Here is a 23,618-nt window from a genome sequence, read left to right as displayed (position 1 = left end):
ACGGGAACATATTAAAAAAAAAAGGTTGGCACTTTGGGACTCAAAGCTGGGACTCTCAGTGTGGGATGTAAGAGCCTTCATCGCTAGGTTGGTATGGAAGAGGAGACAATTAGCTACCAGAGGGTACCAACTCCAAGTTTCTGTGACCCCCACAAGGCTCATGGCAAGCGTCGGAACCCATGGTGGGTCTGAATTAACGGGCCCATTATAGTCTATGGGAAAATGAGTCCACTTTGCGTACTGATATCTCTGGTTCTGGGTGTCCCAGAGACTCGGGACTGGTACCATTTAAAAGAGGAGACTCTTGGCTTTCAGGGCAGACCAACGACTAGTTTATGTGACACTGGAAAGGGAAACAGTAAGCAACCGTATATCGGGTTCCCTCCAGTTGTCCGCCTAGCTTGCACAGGATGCAGGGTTTCTGGCTAGCTAGGAAATACTGTACAGAAATGCTAAGCATGGTAATTTGACATCCAGGAACATAGGGAGGAGTTTATCTCTCTCCATTATACTTAGAAAAATTACACTTGCCACTGTACGTTACAAGCTGTTCGTGCTAATTAGTACAATAGTAGAACATACTGTACAGAGATACTAAGTACAGTGATTTGGCATCCACAAACTTAGGGAGGAGCTTTAATCTCTCTCCATTGTAATCTTTCTAAGCATAATGGAGAGAGATAAAAGCTCCTCCCTAAATTCCTGGATGTTAAATTGCCATCCAGAGTATCGCTGTACTCTATGTTCTACTAGTGTACTAATTAGCACGAACAGCTTGTAACATACAGTGGCAAGTTTAATATTTCTATGTATAATGGAGAGAGATAAAAGCTCCCCAGTAAGTTCCTGGATGCCACATCACTGTACTTAGTATCTCTGTACAGTATTTTCTGTTAGGGTACTAATTAGCTGTTCGTGCTAATTAGTACCCTAATAGAACATACTGTACAGAGATACTAAGAACGGTGATTTGGTATCCAGGAACTTACTGAGGAGCTTTTATCTCTCTCCATTATACATAGAAAGATTAAACTTGCCGCTGTATGTTACAAGCTGTTCGTGCTAATTAGTACCCTAATAGAACATACTGTACAGAGATACTACAGACAGTGATTTGGCATCCAGGAACTTAGGGAGGAGCTTTTATCTCTCTCCAATATACTTAGAAAGATTACAGCGGAGAGAGATAAAAGCTCCTCCCTAAGGTTCCTGGATGCCAAATCACTGTCTGTAGTATATCTATACAGTATGTTCTACTAGTGTACTAATTAGCACGAGCAGCTTGTAACGTACAGTGGCAGTTTTGATCTTTCTATGTATAATGTAGAGAGATAAAAGCTCCTCCCTCAGTTCCTGGTTGCCAAATCACCATCCTTAGTCTCTCTGTATAGTATTTTCTATTAGGGTACTAATTAGCACGAACAGCTAATTAGTACCCTAATAGAAAATACTGTACAGAGATACTAAGTACAGTGATGTGGCATCCAGGAACTTACTGAGGAGCTTTTATCTCTCTCCATTATACATAGAAAGATTAATCTTGCCACTGTACGTTACAAGCTGTTCGTGCTAATTAGTACACTAGTAGAACATACTGTACAGAGATACTACATACAGTGATTTGGCATCCAGGAACCTTAGGGAGGAGCTTTTATCTCTCTCCATTATGCTTAGAAAGATTACAATGGAGAGAGAATAAAGCTCCTCCCTAAGTTCGTGGATGCCAAATCACTGTACTTAGTATCTCTGTACAGTATGTTCTACTAGTGTACTAATTAGCACGAACAGCTTGTAACGTACAGTGGCAAGTTTAATCTTTCTATGTATAATATAGAGAGATAAAAGCTCCTCCCTAGGTTCCTGGTTGCCAAATCACCGTCCTTAGTATCTCTGTACAGTATTTTCTATTAGGGTACTAATTAGCACGAACAGCTAATTAGTACCCTAATAGAAAATACTGTACAGAGATACTAAGTACAGTGATGTGGCATCAAGGAACTTACTGAGGAGCTTTTATCTCTCTCCATTATACATAGAAAGATTAATCTTGCCACTGTACGTTACAAGCTGTTCGTGCTAATTAGTACACTAGTAGAACATACTGTACAGAGATACTACATACAGTGAATTGGCATCCAGGAACCTTAGGGAGGAGCTTTTATCTCTCTCCATTATGCTTAGAAAGATTACAATGGAGAGAGAATAAAGCTCCTCCCTAAGTTCGTGGATGCCAAATCACTGTACTTAGTATCTCTGTACAGTATGTTCTACTAGTGTACTAATTAGCACGAACAGCTTGTAACGTACAGTGGCAAGTTTAATCTTTCTATGTATAATATAGAGAGATAAAAGCTCCTCCCTAGGTTCCTGGTTGCCAAATCACCATCCTTAGTATCTCTGTATAGTATTTTCTATTAGGGTACTAATTAGCACGAACAGCTAATTAGTACCCTAATAGAAAATACTGTACAGAGATACTAAGTATAGTGATGTGGCATCCAGGAACTTACTGAGGAGCTTTTATCTCTCTCCATTATACATAGAAAGATTAAACTTGCCGCTGTAGGTTACAAGCTGTTCGTGCTAATTAGTACCCTAATAGAACATACTGTACAGAGATACGAAGTATGGTGATTTGGCATCCAGTTAAAAGCTGTTCGTGCTAATTAGTATACTAGTAGAACATACTGTACAGAGATACTAAGAATGGTGATTTGGCATCTGGGAACTTCCAGAGGAGCTTTTATCTCTCTCCATTTTACATAGAAAGATTAAACTTTCCGCTGTACTTTACAAGCTGTCTGTGCTAATTAGTACCCTAATTGAAAATACTATACAGAGATACTAAAGACGGTTATTTGGCACCCAGGAATTTAGGGAGGAGCTTTTATCTCTCTCCATTATACTTAGAAAGATTACAATGGAGAGAGATAAAAGCTCCTCCCTAAGTTCGTGGATGCCAAATCACTGTCCTTAGTATCTCTGTACAGTATGTTCTACTAGTGTACTAATTAGCACAAACAGCTTGTAACGTACAGTGGCAAGTGTAATTTTTCTAAGTATAATGGAGTGAGATAAAAACTCCTCCCTATGTTCCTGGATGTCAAATTACCATGCTTAGCATTTCTGTACAGTATTTCTTATCTAGCAAGAAACCCTGTATCCTGTGCAAGCTAAGCGGACAACTGGAGGGGACCCGAAACACGGTTGCTTCCCGTTTCCTTTTCCAGTGTCACATAAACTAGTGGTTGGTCTGCACCGAAAGCCAAGAGTCTCCTCTTTTGTATGGTACCAGTCCTGAGTCTCTGGGACACCCAGAACCAGAGATATCAGTACGCAAAGTGGACCCATTTTCCCATAGACTATAATGGGACCGTTAATTCAGACCCACCATAGGTTCCGACGCTTGCCATGAGCCTTGTGGGGGTCACAGAAACTTGGGGTTGGTACCCTCCGGTAGCTAATTGTCTCCCCTTCCATACCAACCTAGTGATGAAGGCTCCCACCTCCCATGCTGAGAGTCACAAAGTGCCAACCTTTTTTTTTCTATGTTCCCGTGACATTCACTTTATTATTGTTTTTCTTTGTTGTACATTCAATGAAAGGGTGCACACAGGTTTCACATAAATCAAAGTAAATCTGCAGCAGCGATTCATTCCGCTATATACAAATACACAGCGGTAATGAGTATAAATTAGTGTATTCCAACGCAACTAACTGAGCAACACAGTACTGTAGATCGTCAGCATTTGTGTATTGTACCTGATCTGAACTCCCTCCCTGTCCACTGCATGACCTGTGCAGGCTCCCAGGGGGGAAGGGCGATGGGGGTAGGGAGAGGCGGTGGAAAACACTGTGCTTTTGAAATACAAGTATTAACGTCCGAGTCCCCTAAGGCATAAACCAACACCAATGGGAAGGAAGTGCCAACCTTTTTTTAATGTGTTCCTGTAACATTCACTTTATTATTATTATTTTTCTTTGTTATACATTCAATGGAAGGGTGCACACAGGTTTCACATAAATCAGAGTGGGCGGTGGATTTTCCTACATACAGTAGTATACTGTTGCACATGTCTTGTAACCTGATCGGAACTCCCTCCCTGTCTACTGCATGTACTTTGCAGGCTCCCAGGGGGGGAAGGGGAAAGTGGGATGGGGGTAGGGTGAGGCAGTGGAAAATACCGTGTTCAAAGAAAAGGCATAATCAAAACCATGGGGAACTTTGCGGTGTATCGTTATGCGCAAAGACCTCACTTATCCCTATCACCCCTGTGTATTTTAGCTAGGGGATTCTGACGCTCCTTCAGCATTGCCCCGTGACCTACCAAATCTGTGCTGTTACTTGCTCCATAGCCGAGGGCCTCCATTGGGCGAGGAGACACAGGCGGTAGCCATTTCAATTGAGTCTGCCCTGCTATAGAATTGTATGTATACCATATGGTGCATAGACCCTAAACAGTACAACTGCTCCTGCAGCTTTGCCCTAGTTTACGTGAATAACTCCCTCCCTGTCTACTGCATGACCTGTGCAGGATCCCAGGGGGGAAGGGCGATGGGCAAGCGGGAGGCGGTGGAAAATACTGTGCTTTTGAAATGCAAGTACTGTATGAGTCTGAGTCCCCAGTAGCCTCCTGCTAGCCTATTGCCCTTCCCCCCTGGGAGCCTGCACAGATCATGCAGTAGACAGGGAGGGAATTCAGGTCATGTGCAATACACAAACGCCGAATATCTACTGTATAGTACTGTTTTGCTCACAGTAGCGTCAGAATACACTAATTTCTACTCATTCCCGCTGTTTAGTTGCATTTAGCGTAAAGAATCGCTCCTGCAGATGTACTCTGATTTATATGTAACTTGTGTGCACCTTTCCATTGACTGTCTTACAATGTAGATAAAATAATACAGTGTATTATTACAAAAAAAAAAAAAAAAGAAGGCACATCACGTCTCGAACCCAGGACCCCCAGCGTGGGAGGTGGGATGCTTCACCCCTAGCCCACGACGCCTCATGAGAGACTCCCAATTTCATGTGTGAAAGTACTGCAAACAGCGCCCGGCCCCCACCCCATTGGTGTTGGTTTATGCCTTAGAGGACTCGGACGCTCGCATTTGTAAAGCACGGTATTTTCCACCGCCTCCTGCTAGCTACTGTAGCCCTCCATTCCCAGACGCTCATGTATTTTAAAAGCACGGTGTTTATACACTGTCCTGTACATTCTTCCTTTTACACAATTACTGTAGTTGCGTCTCCATACACATACAGTACTCCATACTTTTTCCACCGCCTCCCGTTACGCCTACAGTATTGCCAGAGCTGTAGATCAATCCGCCGCTATACTGTACGATCGAAAGTACTGGATTAGTGGAGCATTAGCCACACAGTGGTGGAGATGTGTAATGCATGATGAGTATCTAGATCGCCGCAACGCGCCTACCTGTGATTAAACTCAGCTATCGCCTTAGCGTGACTAAACGCCCGTCTCGGCGGAGAAACAGTCAAGATAAAGGTGGCTACATCTGTACATGTCGACACAGCCGTACCGACACACAACCCACACACAGGGAATGCTCTGATAGAGGACAGGACCCCACAAAGCCTTTGGGGAGACAGAGGGAGAGTATGCCAGCACACACCAGGGCGCTATATATCACAGGGATAGCACCTATAAAAAAGTGTTTTCCCTTATAGCTGCATATATTGTATACTGCGCCTAATTTGTGCCCCCCCCTCTCTTTTTTAACCCTTTCTGTAGTGTAGTTACTGCAGGGGAGAGCCAGGGAGCTTCCCTCCAACGGAGCTGTGAGGGAAAAATGGCGCCAGTGTGCTGAGGGAGATAGCTCCGCCCCTTTTTCGCGGACTTTTCTCCCGCATTTTTATGGATTCTGGCAGGGGCTAATGTACATCCATATAGCCCTGGGGGTTATATGTGATGTATTTTTGCCAGCCAAGGTGTTAATATTGCTGCTCAGGGCGCCCCCCCCCCCAGCGCCCTGCACCCATCAGTGACCGCAGTGTGAGGTGTGCATGAGGAGCAATGGCACACAGCTGCAGTGCTGTGCGCTACCTTGATGAAGACTGATGTCTTCTGCCGCCGATTTTCCGGACCTCTTCTTGCTTCTGGCTCTGTAAGGGGGCCGGCGGCGCGGCTCTGGGACCGGACTCCGAGGCTGGGCCTGTGTTCGATCCCTCTGGAGCTAATGGTGTCCAGTAGCCTAAGAAGCCCAAGCTGGCTGCAAGCAGGCAGGTTCGCTTCTTCTCCCCTTAGTCCCTCGATGCAGTGAGCCTGTTGCCAGCAGGTCTCACTGAAAATAAAAAACCTAAAACTAACTTTTTTCAAAGAAGCTCAGGCGAGCCCCCTAGATTGCACCCATCTCGGCCGGGCACAAAAATCTAACTGGGGCTTGGAGGAGGGTCATAGGGGGAGGGGCCAGTGCACACCAGGTAGTCCTAAAGCTTTCTTTAGTTGTGCCCAGTCTCCTGCGGAGCCGCTATTCCCCATGGTCCTTACGGAGTTCCCAGCATCCACTAGGACGTCAGAGAAATGTGTTTAGGGAAGACTAGATAAGCCAGGTGGTTCCTATCTGCCATCAAGTACTATGGGGGGAATTCAATTGGGCACAAAGCAAATAATCTTGTACCCAGTTTTGGATTACCGTTTTTATGTGCACTCCCGATACTCATGGTATCCAATAAAAGACCGTGATCTAGAGCAAGTCCCGTGAGTTTTACTAAAAGTAACATTCTTATGAAAAATCAGACTTGGAACAGGGGGTGCGTGAACTCCATAGAAAACACTGTAACGTACCATTTCGTATGCAGTTGCAGCCGCAGACACATAGAAAATATAGACATGCCACATATCATTTTTATCAGAAGAGTCTGCTTGTGCATCACACAGTGATGCGACTAAGACACATTTTCGGCTAAAAAGACACCTAGTACTAATCGAGTTGCACGGGACCTTTCAGCTCATTCATGACAGGCATCTCCCACTACGTGGCTTATTGAGGCAAGATGTATGAGAACTCTGTAACTTGCTTTGTGGAGACACAAACAAGCCAAGTACTTCAGCTACAACCATTGTAATCCCTGTTGCTGAAGTGTTTGGTTTGTTAAAGTAAGCATGTTCTTTTTACTATTCAACATAAGGACAATTGCACCACTCTTCTTTTCTGCCACTGCTGTGTGGCAACATTTCATAATGAACCAAAAATTGGCACGTGCTTGTACCACCACTGTGTTGGTTAGTAACGAGCCAGCTCGCCGCAGCCTTTGGCCTAAACTGAATGAAAACAATATTGTGAGCTGCGAGGTGGTCAAAATCCTTGAATAGCTGGACTGTCCAGCTAGAATTGGGCATTTGGTATATACAGTATATACATATTGTGACAGGAATCACATAGTAAAATCCAGCACACTTTATTTCCATCTCAGGCAGGATACAGCTTTAGATGCAGGTTCTGCAGGTCAGGCTTATAGGCAGTTCTTACAAGAGTAGTAGAACATTCCAAGTTCTGGTAAACAAAAACAGTGCATATTTCAAATGGTTCCTAATGAAACCCTAGTATCCCATCTATCACCTGGCCACTTGCTGGCATCAGGAGCCATGACCTGCTGAACAAAACACATTTTTAAAGACAGCAAACAAGGTGAAGTGATTAGCCCAGCTGTGGCTTACCACAGACTCAGCTAAATCCCGGACTGGATTCCATCAGACCTGCTGCTGCTGATCCTATCTTGAAAAAGCCTGCCATTCCATATTAACCACATGTGGAATCATGCCATCCCTTCCACACTAGATAGATAGATAGATAGATAGATAGATAGATAGATAGATAGATAGATAGATAGGCACATATATAGTTTTTCACTGCCAACTTAGGTGCATTTCGAGCATTACAAAGATAAAGAAAGTGTTCTTGTAATTACAGTTACCCTTTTCTCTTAATATTTTGAGCAAGTCTGCTGAGAGATTTCTCTAGCAGGCAATTGTGAGATCTTGATACAGCAATTATGTACTGCTTTCCAAAATGCTTACATCTCAGCTTCTACTGATTGGCTTTTGTAGACCACATAAAATTGCACAATCTAGGCCAAATGTACTGTAGCTTGTGGATCAATGTATATGATCTATGACAGCGAGGTATTATTTGTCAATTATGCAGAATAAGTAATCTCAATGCATCACCTTAAAGGGTTTTTCCCCCCCAAAAGTACCTCATTAGGATATTAATAATGCCAGGATGCCAATAATTTTAGTAACTTGACCAGAGCAGTATAATTATAGCAACTAATATAACTTTTCAAGCATTATAGTTAAATGGAGAATCTTGTTGACAAGTACACTCTCTTTTGCAGAAATCCACAAATTTAAAAAAGTTTATCCCTCCGCTTGCCATCACTCTTTCCATGTGCCTAAGTCCAATAAGTGCTTCAATCTGCCTTCTCCACCTCTTTTCCTCAAGCTCACTTTGCAGTTACCAGTACCAGGAGACAGAGCATTTTGGTAACCAAGCCTTGTCAATGAATATAAATCTGTCCAGATTCAGATATGCTGTGAAAGTGTCTTTGTACAGGAGCTTTGTCTATTGAAAGCAATTATTGCATTCTTCACTTCACTTCTTGAACAATGCACTGAAATGCTGTTAACTTATTGGGACCAGGGTTTCTGGTGCCTTCTAAATAATATTCAATCTGCTCTTGAATTGGCTATATTCTTTTATGTATTTGGATGGTAGCTATAATATTATAGCAAAATCCCCGTGCACAGTTCTAGATCTGTGATAGAACAGGCCTGCTGTATTACCCTATAGTTGATAGCCCTAGTTAAGCAAGATATGAAGTGCAAAAATAACATTTGCAGTTCTGGTAATTCTCATATAGATGAATGTGCGTGCAGCAGCTAAAGTGTGAAATTTATTATTATATGAAAGCACATTAAATCACGTCTTTATTCTTTAGTTCAGAAACCATGAACATTATGCTGATGAGATCAAATCCACAGCTGGCAAATGACAGTAACAAACGAAAGTATACTTGACAGATGGTATTGCTTTTCAAGAGGCATGTTTCTGAAGGCTCAACAAACTCTTTAATATGAATATTTTGAGTATTAAAAACATTCTCATAATATCTAATATAAAATGAACTGAAACAATATTTGTGATCCTCGTGTCCTAGCACAGCATTCTACATGTGGCAAATAAAACCAAAAAACAGAAATCACATAAGCTCCAGCCTGCGGCAAACAGTCATCTTCATTTCCCTCAGCAGTTGGACACTGCCAAAACCCAATATTAATCACTTGAGAAGAATTACATTTTACATTTTCAAAGCAGACAGTGATTACATTTGTATGTGGCTGATTTGATAAGTAATGCTGGGTGCAGATGTACTGCAGTGAGCATGATGTACAGTATACTAGTAACCGATATGCGGCCAACAGTTCTGCTTCTCCTGTAGTTTATCTAAGACTACAAGTGCAGCAAATGGTTCATGGAGATACGTATTGTTTTTACATTTCAGTTGGAATATTTAGGATATAGGGAGCTGTGACTGAGAAAAAAGGACAGTAACCGAGGTCTGAGTAACTTTGTAGGACTGGACAAAGCCACATGGAAATGTGCCCTGGTGACCCCATGCCCCCTCTGCATCCTCCTTCCTCATGAATGACAGCTTCTGAGAACCAGTAGACATGATTCTCAGGGAGAGTAATAATCAGCAGTGGCTCCAACCTGTAACTCCTGGGTGGTCTGCTGTTCTGTACTCTGCTGGGCTGACATGTGCTGCTGGCTTGTGCGCATGCAAGGGATCGTGATCCCGCACATGCGCACAATGGATAAGCAGCCCAGGCTTCCAGGGATTGCATAAACTGTAGCTCCTACAAGACAGGCAGGAATTCTGTTATAGCACAATTTCAAATATACAAACAAGAGAAACACACAAAGATAATTCCTTTGTACAGTTGGCATAAAGTATGTGATGGGGCACATGTGTCCAAAATGTGTGGATGTATAACATTTTGGAGTACTCATATGTTGGTCATTCGCATAATGCTATATAGGGGTGAGCGGGTTCGGTTTTCCAAAAACCGAGTCCCCCCGAACTGTGAAGATCTGAGGCGGATCCGAGGCAGGCTCGAATCTGAAAATGAGGCAACACCTCATCATCCCGGTGTCAGATCTCCCAGGTTTTGGATTCTTTATAAGGAGCCGCGTGTCGCCGCCATTTTCAATCCAGACTTGGAAAGTGCACACACGGGACGAGTACTGTGTGTGCTCTGTGCTGCCTGTTAGAAAAACAGAAGGGGGGCAGGAGAAAAGAGGCAGGAGAGTGTTCCTTTGGTTCTCTCTGTGACTGTGTGTACTCTCACTGCTCTGTGATGAAAAAGGGAAGGGGGGCAGGAGAGTATTGTGGAGCAGAGAGGTTGTTTTGCAGGAGGAAGGGGAGGCAGGCATGAGAGAATTATTGTGGAGCAGAGGGGTTGTTTTGCAGGAGGAAGGGGGGCAGGAGAGAATTATTGTAGAGCAGAGGGGTTGTTTTGCAGGAGGAAGGGGGGCAGGAGAGAATTATTGTGGAGCAGAGAGGTTGTTTTGCAGGAGGAAGGGGAGGCAGGCATGAGAGAATTATTGTGGAGCAGAGGGGTTGTTTTGCAGGAGGAAGGGGGGCAGGAGAGAATTATTGTAGAGCAGAGGGGTTCTTTTGCAGGAGGAAGGGGGGCAGGAGAGAATTATTGTGGAGCAGAGAGGTTGTTTTGCAGGAGGAAGGGGAGGCAGGCATGAGAGAATTATTGTGGAGCAGAGGGGTTGTTTTGCAGGAGGAAGGGGGGCAGGAGAGAATTATTGTAGAGCAGAGGGGTTCTTTTGCAGGAGGAAGGGGGGCAGTAGAGAATTATTGTGGAGCAGAGGGGTTGTTTTGCAGGAGGAAGGGCACAGGAGAGAATTATTGTGGAGCAGAGGGGTTGTGTTTTGCAGGAAGAAGGGGGGAAGGAGAGAATTATTGTGGAGCAGAGGGGTTATGTTTTGCAGGAGGCAGGCAGGGCCGGCGACAGGGGGGGTCAAAGGGGACACCTGTACTGGGCCCCAAGGATCAGAGGGGCCCCAAGTATATGCCACTTAGTGTCCGGCAGGGATGTGAGCAGGGAATCATCATGGAGTCATTGGGGAGAGACAGACCGTGGTGTGTTTGGGGGAGGAAGGAGAGACATACATATTTATATATCTGTATACTGTAGATAAATAAATATATATATTTATTTAATAGCAGTTCATTATATAGCGCAGCAAATTCCATTGCTCTGAGGGGGCCTCAGAGATATCACTGTACCGGGCCCAAAGATGTCTGTTGCCGGCCCTGGAGGCAGGAGAGTTCAGTTGATCTATGGCATTGTGTGTAGGTGTGCTGCTGTGTTAGGGCTCTGCATACTAGTGCACTGCATATAGCATACTGTGTCTGTGTATAGGTCAGGAGTCAGGACCAGGTGTTCTCTGTCTACAAGGGGCTGTGTGACTGTGTACAGTATTGTGTCACACTACTGCTATGTGTGTGATACAGATATATTTATAATTGGTGCTTCACTCCATGACTACTAGTAATAACTCTACTGCTATTTATCCTCTGTGTGTGATCCAGAGCAAAACATATTTCTATTGGTGCATCACTCAGTGATGACTACCAGTACTGCCATACAATACTGCTATATATCCTCTGTGTGTGATCCAAAGCAAGAAATATATTTCTATTGGTGCACCACTTCTACTACCAGTACAGTGGCAGACATATACTACTGCTATATATCCTCTGTGTGTGATCCAAAGCCAAAAATACATTTTTTTTATGTATTTAAAAGGGGTGCTCTGTCTTCTGTATCTGAAAGGGATGATCTGTCCGTCCATCCATTCATCCATCCATCCAGGGGCTCCGCCCCAGTGAAAAATTAAAATAATAAAAGCTAAAAACAAATAGCCTAAAATAATAATTATAAAAAAATACTTCAATTTTTTTGTTTGTGCTGTACCCCAGTGTACTATACAATTTGTATTTTATTTTCATAAGTACTGTAACATTGCCGGTCAGACCACAGTATATTATTTCCTACTCATAAACGCATTGTGCAACACTGTCGGTGTAGTCAACTGCAGTGTGCAATTATTATATACATTTCTGATTAATTTGTGCGACACTGTAACCGCTGGTGTGTGATATAAAAAATACTTCTACATATTTTTTACTTATTTGTGCAACACTCCAACCACAGTGTGTGATATAAAAAATAATATATATGTTTTGATTTAAATTAATATTTTGTGCTGTGTCATCCCAGTATACATGCAGCTGCTCCATCCATCTAGGGGTGTTCTGTCAGTCCAGCCAAAATAAAAGACATTTTTTTCATATTTTGTGCTGTATCCTCCCAGAATACATTCAGGCATGCTCTGTCCATTTCAGTGTGTGGTGTCCTATTTTCATAACTCTTCTCATAACCACATTGTAATTAATTCAAATTAATATTAATAATAATTATAAATTAGATAAATTTAAATTAAATGAATATAAATAATCTCTCCACACTCATATAGTGAACTTTCTCCATATCGAAGATATCTTTGAGGAAATTAAGAATTTGATTCTAAATAAATAAAACTAAATAAATGAAATTAAAATTAAAATAAATTGAATAAATTAAATCTACAATATTGTCTTTTTTATTCTTCTTTGCCTTAATCATCCTCTTGTGAACTGAAATCTTAAAGCCTTGCCTAATGCGTCTTTTTTTTAAATACATTCTTTTTTTATATTTTGTCCTCCAAGTACATCCAAGTGCTGCTGCTGCTGCTCCGCCCAGCTACCTCGTGCAAGCTTTTGGCCTAATATGGATAAAAACAATATTGTGAGTAGTGAGGTGTTCAAAATAGTCTGGAAATGAGTGGAAATGAATGTTATTGAGGTTAATAATACTGTAGGAACAAAAACACCCCCAAATTCTGTTATTTTAACTGTTTTGATGATTTGTTTGAAAAAATACAGATACAAAACAAATACCAAAACCTGCAAGGGTGGTTTTGGCAAAACCAATTCAGAACCAAAACACAAATGAGATCCAGATCCAAAACACAAAGCCTGAAAAATGGCCCAGTGCACACCCCTATTGCTATATCACTTACCAATATATACAGATGGAGCCATCTTTATCTTGGCTTTTAATAGGATTAATTTAGCTACCTCTGAATTTTTCTGACACTACTAGACAATATCTGTCCTATATTACCACAGCCTCCCACTATATTCAGGAGGCGGCCTCTGATGCAGGTGTTATGGCGGCTAAGGCATCTACTACGTCTATCCTGGCTCCCTGGATTCTGTGGTTACGGTCCTGGTCGGTGGACCTGGACTCTAAGAAGACCTTGGAGGTACTCCCTTATAAGGGAGATATACTATTTGGAGATGATCTGAACAAAATTGTGACCGACTTGGCATCGGCCAAGACTGCATTTCTCCCAAGTACTAATCCTTTGGTTCCAAAGGCTAAGAGTACTACTTTTCATTCCTTTCGACCTCCAGGTAAAGCAAAGGGTCAGGCGTACTCGAGACAGGCTCGCACTTCCAAGTCCTCTAAGCCCAAACCTAAATGTTCTTGGGCCGCCCGTCAGCCTGCTTCCAAACCAGACAAGCCTGCTGCATAATGGGGTGGGCCTCCCCCTGGGAGACACCAGGGTGGGAGGCCCACTTCTGCAGTTCACCCAGGTATGGTAAAAGACCACTTCGGATGCCTGGGTGCAGGAAGTGGTCTCTCACAGGTACGCAATCTCTTTCAAGAAACATCCCCCTCGCCAGTTTTGCTCAATGGTTATCCCTTCGGATCCGTTAAAAGCACAAACTCTACATTTGGTTGTCCAATCCCTCCTGGATACAGGAGAGATAGTGCCAGTGCCTCTGTCTCAGAGAGGCAGGGGATACTATTCTATGCTGTTCCTAGTTCCAAAGCCGAATGGATCCTCCTGACCTATACTCAGCCTCAAATCATTCAAAAAATTTGTGAGGGTGTCATATGGAAACTCTGCACTCTATTGTACTGGCTATGGAACCCAAGGACAATATGGTATCCCTGGATATACAGGATGCTTACCTACACATACCTATTGCCATGTCGCATCAGCAATACCTTTAGCATTATCAGTTTCAAGTTTGCCATTCGGACTTACCACGGCTCCTCAAATCTTCACCAAGGTCATGGCGGTCATGACGGCCCTTCTCCGCCATCAGGGTATCAGGATCCTGCCGTATCTGGATGACTTGTTGATCCTGGCGAACTCCCCAGAGGTTCTCCTCCGTCATCTGGAACTGACGGTCCAATTCCTGCAAGTCCACGGGTGGCTCATCAACTGGAAGAAATCCTCACTGGTCCATGCTCAGAGAATGGTGCACATGGGGGCATTACTGGACACACACAACCAGCAGTTGACAGAATCAGATACTTCGTCTCTCACCAAAGAGTGTCGAAACACTTGGCGATGCAAGTACTAGGCCTCATGGTGTCGGCTTTCGACATGGTAGAGTATGCTCAATTTCATTCCCGCCATCTGCAGAGGTTAATCCTTTCCAAGTGGGATGGCCTGCCTCACTGGATCAGGTTTCAAATGTTTTCCTTGACTCCGCAGGTTTGTCTGTCACTGAGCTGGTGGCTAAAGGACCAACAATTGAGATGGGGTCGTCCCTTCTGGATCTCCAAATGGGTCTTCCAAACGACCGATGCCAGTCTGCAGGGTTGGGGTGTGGTGTTGGAGCAACACTCTCTCCAGTGTCGGTGGACCAGGGAGGAATCTCTCCTCCCAATAAACATTCTGGAATTGCAGGCAGTGTTCAATGCGTTGACACTGGCCCTGCCTTTCGTACAGAACAGGCCTGTTCAAGTACAATCAGACAACGCCACCACGGTGGCATACATAAATCATCATAGCAGCACTCAAAGCCGCCTGGCAATGATGGAAGTGTCAAAATTCTTCGATGGGCGGAATGACATCTGCCAGCAATATCAGCAGTGTTCATTCCGGGGGTCCTCAACATGGAAGCAGACTTCCTCAGTCATCAGGACGTACACGCCAGGGAGTGGAGACTTCAACCGTAGGTCTTCCAACTCCATGTGGACAACTGGGGTCTACCAGATGTAGACCTGATGGCGTCTTGACACAATCACAAGGTTATGGTCTTCAGAGCAAGGACAAGGGATCCTCAAGCAGCGTTCGTGGGTGCACTGGCAATTCCATGGAACTTTCGGCTGCCATATGTGTTCCCTCCAGTGTCACTCCTGCCCAGGGTACTACGGAAGTTCAAGCAAGGAGGAATGCTGCTTCTAGTCGCTCCAGCATAGCCCAGCCGGCATTGGTTCTCGGACCTGCAGGGTCGCTCGATCGAGCGTCGCCTTCTAATTCCTCAACGTCCAGACCTCCTCGTTCAGGGCCCTTGTTTACCAGTACCTGGCAAGACTGGCTTTGACGGCGTGACTCTTGAAGCTTCACTCCTGAGGGCCAAAGGATTTTCTGATGTGGTGATTCAAACTATTTTGAAGGCCCGCAAACCGGCTTCTGCACGGATTTATTATAGGGTCTGGAATTCTTACATTACCTGGTGTGCTGCTAAGAATTATGATGCATACAAGTTTAGTACTTCCAGTCTTCTGGCTTTTTTTGAAACAAGGCCTGGATTTAGGACTTCATCTGGTCTCACTCAAGGTTCACATTTCTGCCTTGTCGGTGTGGTTTCGGCAATTTTTTTTTTATCTATTCCTGATGTTCATACATTCACTCAGGATGTATTACGGATTCAGCCTCCCTATGTCCCTCCTGTGGCTCAATGGGATCTGTCTATTGTTCTTTATGCCCTTTAAGAGTCTTCATTTGAATGGTCTGTGGACCTTAAATGCCTTACGCTTAAGGTCATTTTTCTGTTGGCTGTTGCCTCTGCTAGGTGGGTGTCAGACTTAGGCACTTTGTCCTGTCATCCACCCATTCTGATTTTTCACCGTGACAGGGCAGTTCTTAGAACTCGCCCTGGTTATCTACCTAAGGTGGTGTCATCTTTCCACTTTAACCAAGAGATTGTGGTTCCGGCCTTTATCTCTCCTGGTTTGTCCTCCAAAGAGCGGTCTTTGGATGTGGTACGGGCTCTCTGTATATATGTAGAAAGGACTGCCTCTATCAGGAGGTCAGATTTTCTTTTTGTACTTTTTGATTTTCACAAACGTGGCTGGCCTGCGAATAAGCAGACCTTAGCCAGATGGAGTAGAATGGTGCTTGCACAAGCTTATGCGCAGGCTGGACTCCCAGCTCCTGCTGCTATGAAGGACCATTCTACTTTGTCTGTTGGACTTTCTTGGGCGGCCCGCAGTGGCGCGTCTGCTGAACAATTGTGCAAGGCGGCTATGTAGTCCTCAGTGAACACGTTCATCAGGTTCTATGCCTTTGATACTTCTGCTTCTCAGGATGCATCCGTTCTTGTGCCTGCTACAGTGCATCCCCTCCCATGAGGAACTGCTTTAGGACATCCACGATGTAATTCCCTGTTTAATACCAGTGAAAAGGAGATTTATGATAAGACTTACCATTGTTAAATCTCTATCTGCAAGGTACACTGGTTTCCACAGGGCGCCCACCCTGACGCACTTAGCCTCTCTGGGTTTGTATGGCATTAGCTGCTAGTCCCTACTCCTGTCATGAGAATGTGGGTCTATGTAACTAACATCTACCATCTCTCTTACCTGCTACTGCATTGGACTGGTTAACGAAACTGAGCTCCAGTGCCTGGAGGCAGGGCTATAAAGGAGGCAGTGCAGTGCATCTTGGGAACAGTCAAAGCTTTAGTTTGTTGGTGCCTCGGATTAAGATCCAACTATGCACCCCGATGTTATTCTCTTTTTGACTCATCAGTCCAGAGAACCTGCTGCCATTTTTCTGCACCCCAGTTCCTATGTTTTCATGCATAGCTAATAATAATAATTATTAGAATAATCATTTTATTTATATAGCGCTCTTTCTCCAATAAGACTCAAGGCGCTTAACAGATATTTATGACATAATATAGTACAGAAACAATAAAGTACAGAAAAGCTTTTCATAAAATACAGAGAGCATGGAAATACTAAAGGAAAATTACGGAAATGCTTGAGTAAACAGGAAAGTCTTGAGTCTGTTTTTGAAGGATTCTAAAATGGGGGCCTCTCGAACTGTGCTGGGAAATGAATTCCATAGAGTTGGAGCCGCATGGATAAAAGCTTGACCCCTATATGAATCACAGGAAAATCTAGGTACTGCTAAAAGTCCTTCATCTACAGTTGAGTCACTTTGCCTTGTGTCAAAGGCATGGCTTATTGGCTGCAATTCTTCCATTAAGACCACTTCTGGACAGACTTATCTGAACAATAGATGGGTGTAACTGGGTCTAACTGGTTTCTGCCGGTTCTGAGCTAATGGCACTGCTGGACATCTTCCGATTTTGAAGCATGATGTGTCTTTCATATGATGACAAGTTTCCTTGTCTGACCACTGCATCTATGGTCCTCAGAATTGCCAATTTCTTTGTGATTCTTCAAAAGAGCTTGAACATCACATCCTGAAACCCCAGTCTGCTTTGAAATCTTTGCCTGGAATAGACCTTGCTGATGCAATATAACTACCATGGGGTAAATTTACTAAGATTCGTATTTTCCCGTTTCAGGTCAAAGTTCAATCACGAATGACATCGAAAGTGTAAAACTGCAACTTTTTGAATTTATTACGACTAATTTACTAAGCTGTCGTATTCGGGTTTTTCTTTTGTTCCGATGTCGATGTCATTCGTGTTTTTTTTTTTTTTTACGGCAGTGATTAGCAAAACACTGCCGACTTTTTAAAAATGAATCTCGGCCGGATCTGTGTGATCCGTGCTGGGGTTCATTTTTTTTTTTTTTTTAATTAAACAGTGTAAAATAAAAAAAAAATTGCGTGGGGTCCCCCCTCCTAAGCATAACCAGCCTCGGGCTCTTTGAGCCGATCCTGGTTGCAGAAATATGGGAAAAAAAAATTACAGGGGTTCCCCCATATTTAAGCAACCAGCATCGGGCTCTGCGCCTGGTCCTGGTTCCAAAAATACGGGGGACAAAAAGAGTAGGGGTCCCCCGTATTTTTAAAACCAGCACCGGGCTCCACTAGCTGGACAGATAATGCCACAGCCGGGGGTCACTTTTATATAGTGCCCTGCGGCCGTGGCATCAAAAATCCAACTAGTCACCCCTGGCCGGGGTACCCTGGGGGAGTGGGGACCCCTTCAATCAAGGGGTCCCCCCCCCCAGCCACCCAAGGGCCAGGGGTGAAGCCCGAGGCTGTCCCCCCCATCCAATTGGCTGCGGATGGGGGGCTGATAGCCTTTTTTGAAAATGAAAAGATATTGTTTTTAGTAGCAGTACTACAAGGCCCAGCAAGCCTCCCCCGCATGCTGGTACTTGGAGAACCACAAGTACCAGCATGCGGCGGAAAAACGGGCCCGCTGGTACCTGTAGTACTATTACTAAAAAAATACCCAAAAAAAGACAAGACACACACACCGTGAAAGTAAAGATTAATTACATACATGCACACAAACATACATACATACTTACCTTATGTTCACACGCAGGTCGGTCCTCTTCTCCAGTAGAATCCAAGGGGTACCTGTTGAATAAATTCTACTCACCAGATCCAGGGTCCTCGGGGCAACCATTTGTAATCCAGGTACTTGAATAAAATAACAAAACGGATACCCGAGCCACGAACTGAAAGGGGCCCCATGTTTTCACATGGGACTCCTTTCCCCGAATGCCAGAAACCCACTCTGACTTCTGTCTAAGTGGGTTTCTTCAGCCAATCAGGGAGCGCCACGTTGTAGCACTCTCCTGATCGGCTGTGTGCTCCTGTACTGACTGACAGGCGGCACACGGCAGTGTTACAATGTAGCGCCTATGCGCTCCATTGTAACCAATGGTGGGAACTTTCTGCTCAGCGGTGACGTCACTTTAGGTCAACCGCAGGGCAGAAAGTTCCCACCATTGGTTACAATGGAGCGCATAGGCACTACATTGTAACACTGCTGTGTGCCGCCTGTCACTCAGTACAGGAGCACACAGCCGATCAGGAGAGTGCTACAACGTGGCGCTCCCTGATTGGCTGAAGAAACCCACTTAGACAGAAGTCAGAGTGGGTTTCTGGCATTCGGGGAAAGGAGTCCCATGTGAAAACATGGGGCCCCTTTCAGTTCGTGGCTCGGGTATCCGTTTTGTTATTTTATTCAAGTACCTGGATACAAATGGTTGCCCCGAGGACCCTGGATCTGGTGAGTAGAATTTATTCAACAGGTACCCCTTGGATTCTACTGGAGAAGAGGACCGACCTGCGTGTGAACATAAGGTAAGTATGTATGTATGTTTGTGTGCATGTATGTAATAAATCTTTACTTTCACGGTGTGTGTGTCTTGTCTTTTTTTGGGTATTTTTTTAGTAATAGTACTACAGGTACCAGCGGGCCCATTTTTCCGCCGCATGCTTGTACTTGTGGTTCTCCAAGTACCAGCATGCGGGGGAGGCTTGCTGGGCCTTGTAGTACTGCTACTAAAAACAATATCTTTTCATTTTCAAAAAAGGCTATCAGCCCCCCATCCGCAGCCAATTGGATGGGGGGGACAGCCTCGGGCTTCACCCCTGGCCCTTGGGTGGCTGGAGGGGGGGACCCCTTGATTGAAGGGGTCCCCACTCCCCCAGGGTACCCCGGCCAGGGGTGACTAGTTGGATTTTTGATGCCACGGCCGCAGGGCACTATATAAAAGTGACCCCCGGCTGTGGCATTATCTGTCCAGCTAGTGGAGCCCGGTGCTGGTTTTAAAAATACGGGGCACCCCTACTCTTTTTGTCCCCCGTATTTTTGGAACCAGGACCAGGCGCAGAGCCCGATGCTGGTTGCTTAAATATGGGGGAACCCCTGTCAATTTTTTCCCCAGATTTCTGCAACCAGGATCGGCTCAAAGAGCCCGAGGCTGGTTATGCTTAGGAGGGGGGACCCCACGCAATTTTTTTTGAGAAAATAATCACTTTCCCACCCCTTCCCACTGATATACATGCACGGATCTCATGGATCCGTGCATGCCTATCCAATCACGGATAAAAAAAGCAGGTCTGTTTTTTTTAAGCACTTTTTTACGAGTTGTAATTTTTCACGGCAGTGTTTTGTTTTTTTTTGCTTTGCACTTCTTAGTAAATGACCGAGATTCATACTTAAACAGCCGCGTTTTGACCGATGGTGTATTCATTCGTGATTTTTTTCCTAGGACTTCCAAATATTACGAATGCCCTCATCACTGCCGTGATTTGAGTTTAGTAAATTACCGAGATGACACTTTGATGAAAAAACGGCATCTCGGTCAAAATCGGGACCTTAGTAAATTTACCCCCATGTGTCTTGTTGCTGTGCCATGCTGTATGACCTGTGACATGAAACTGTCTTCCACAACTTCACCTTTATAGCCGTTTGGTTGTGACTCACCCAGTTTTTAGCCTCCTACACAGCTATTTCTGTTTCAGTTAATGACTGTGTTTCAACCTACATATGAAAATGATGATCATTATTTTCTGTTTGGTATGATTGGTTAATCATATCCCTGAATACAATCCTACAAAATCAATGACTTTTTGCAAGTGTACCTAGAATAATTGATGCTGTTTTGAAGGCAAAGGGAGGTCACACCAAATATTGATTTGGTTTAGGTTTCTCTTCTGTTCATTCACTTTGCATTTCACTAATTGATAAAAATGAACTATTAACACTTTTTGAAAGCATTCTTACTTTGCAGTATTTTTATTCTGGTGAGAAGCATGGTCTCACCTTATTTGTTTACATTCTGGTGGGATCAGCTACCTCTAAGGGAGAAGAAAACAAGACATGCACATGCTGCAGCTGCAGTAGAGATTTGGAACTCCGGATTTTGTGGATTACCCAGATCCAGCAGGAATTTATCACTGGGAACAGGAAGAGTTTAAAACTCCCATTCACCCAAAGTTGTTTGTACTGATGTCCATCAGGGGCCAGCGAGTAGGCTGCAGTTTTATAGTGCCAGGGACTGACATTGACTGTGCCAGGAGAGCAAGGCTTGAGGAGTGGAAATTTCTTCACTGTAAAGGTAATACGAATATGGAATTCACTGCCAGAGAAGGCGGACTTAGTCGATGCGTTTAAAAATGGGTTAGATAAATTTCTAACAGAAAAAGATATCCGAGGATATAACCTTTAACCAGAATAGAATAGGGAATATAATATAATTAAGCTTGAACTCGATGGACTACTGGTCTTATTTCAACTTCACCAACTATGTTACTATGTATATAGATACATTTGGAATTCACCCTTGACAGCCGGGAAACTGATTCTATCCCTAAGTGAAAGGTGTCATTAAAAAGCTTAAAGGAGTAATATTAGTAAAAACTTTTCAGTTGGTAATAGAGGTAGTAAAGGTCCTGCTCACAAGCTTACAATCTATACTATGGAAAGGGGCACAGATACAAAAGGATAGGTGCTATCTATTGCATACAGATTCTGCGAGATTGAAAAGGATCTTAATGGGCTGCATGATATGGTCACACGGCAATGTTGGATTGGGGTCAGAAGGATGTGAAAGTGACTAAAGACACAATATGTGAGGAAATGTGTAGACTGTATAGATGGTATGTAATTGGGTAGAATAGCTTATGAAGGTTATGTGGGTGGTTCTGGAATCTGATAAAGCTGCCTTATGAGGTGAGTTTCCAGAGAATCTTAAACCCTAAATGCAGGAGTTACTTCAACTGTTTGTTTTACATAATGTTCTAACATGCAAGCAGTAATGTACACTAAAATAATGCTTTCACATTTGTTGTCAGGAGATGGTTCACCCACATTAAGGTTGTTCAATGTCTTATACAGTACAAAATATATTAAATCTATAAATATCATACAGTTTGGAAATCATTTCCATATGTCCCAAATGTTGTATGGCATTACAATGTAGAGCCGTCGTCCTCCTATCTAGTTCAAATACAAATCGGACTGCACAATTCTGGTGGGATTGTAATCCAGAGCATCTCCCACCAATCTTTGCCATATACAAAATCATACCCCAAATCTTTGGTACAAAATATAATACAGTCCTAACCTCCCTATGTAATCACTATGGAGTCAAAACCAGATTTGTGGGGGCAAACTAAGTAAATTACTTAGCACTCCTGCAGTTCCTCAATGCATTAATGACAATCGGAGCAGCTGGGTATGATCTTTAGTCTGTCACTCAGCCCACCCTTACCATACTCTCACCCTTACCATAGTCAGAATCATCCAGAGTAACTATGTCTTTTTCTATTTGTATAGTTTTATTAGTTCTAATCTCGCTTCACTTGGATTCAAAGCTTCCATTTTAAACCATGTGTTTTGACTATTGTCTTTACTCATTCTTCTTTTCTCTATGAACAACCCTTTTATTTAGCCATGTTTGGCTGGATATACAGTATGCACCTACTGTATTCACTTTTCTTCTCAGTAATGTGTGTGTCCACAATTTTAAAGTGGCCATGGTTAGAAACAACTTATATCCTGTCTATGTACTAGAACGATTATTTAGTTAAACTAAACTGATGATTGTCCTAGAATAAGAACTTTACATTCATTTATCCAGATTGGTAAGTCCAAAACAATCGTCTGTTGCTGTACATATAACTGGTATTATTACTGCTGGCCAACTTGTTTAGTGTTACTAGTACTCGTCATATGTAAATATGAGCACCACTATCAGTACCTTGGTAAACAAATCATATTTAGCTAAGCTATTAATTAGTTTAATTATTCTTAACACGTCACAAGCTTGAGGCAGATCTACCATGAAAAACGTGGTTCGTGTCTAAGTGTACTTTAAAAGAAAAGACAGCACTAGGAACTTTGATAGTGGGTAGCATATTTGGCGTAGTGGTTAGCACCACAGCCTCATAAACTCAATTTCCTACCAAGACATTGTGTGTAGTTTTACGTTCCCACCATGTTTGGTGGGTTTCCTCCTGGTGCTCCAGTTTCCTCCCACACTCCATAAACATACTAGTATATGAATTGGTTTCTGGCAGATTGCAATCAACAGTGGGGCTTATGCAATTAACATAGCAGTATGTTTTTTAAGTGTGGAAGGAAGCTGTAGCACTTATGTGAATAACTGAAATATTCTCTGTACAGCATGGCGTAATATGTGTGTGCTATGTAAATAACTGTTAATACATAAATAAATAAAAGTGAGCCAGTGTTGCACAATCTATAAACATAGCCCTGAAGGGCCATCTTAACAGCATTGTAGGCCCTGAGCAAAACAATGCACTGGGGCCCCTACCCAGCCATTCATGGAAAAAAAAAATCTTAATTTACCTCTCCTGCGGTCCTGCATTATCTCTCCACATGCTCTCATACAGTGAATGTCAGCACTCTGGTGGATAGCTCCAGCCATTCACTGTCTGGCTGCTGGCTGGGAGGCAGGTAGAGAATGCTGCATTCTGATTGGTGGATAGCTCCAGCCATCCATGAATCAGCATGCTGACAACCATTCACTGTC

The sequence above is a fragment of the Pseudophryne corroboree genome, chromosome 1, assembly GCF_028390025.1.
Source record: "Pseudophryne corroboree isolate aPseCor3 chromosome 1, aPseCor3.hap2, whole genome shotgun sequence".
Taxonomy (NCBI): Eukaryota; Metazoa; Chordata; class Amphibia; order Anura; family Myobatrachidae; genus Pseudophryne; species Pseudophryne corroboree.
Note: the sequence above shows the minus strand (reverse complement) of the source record.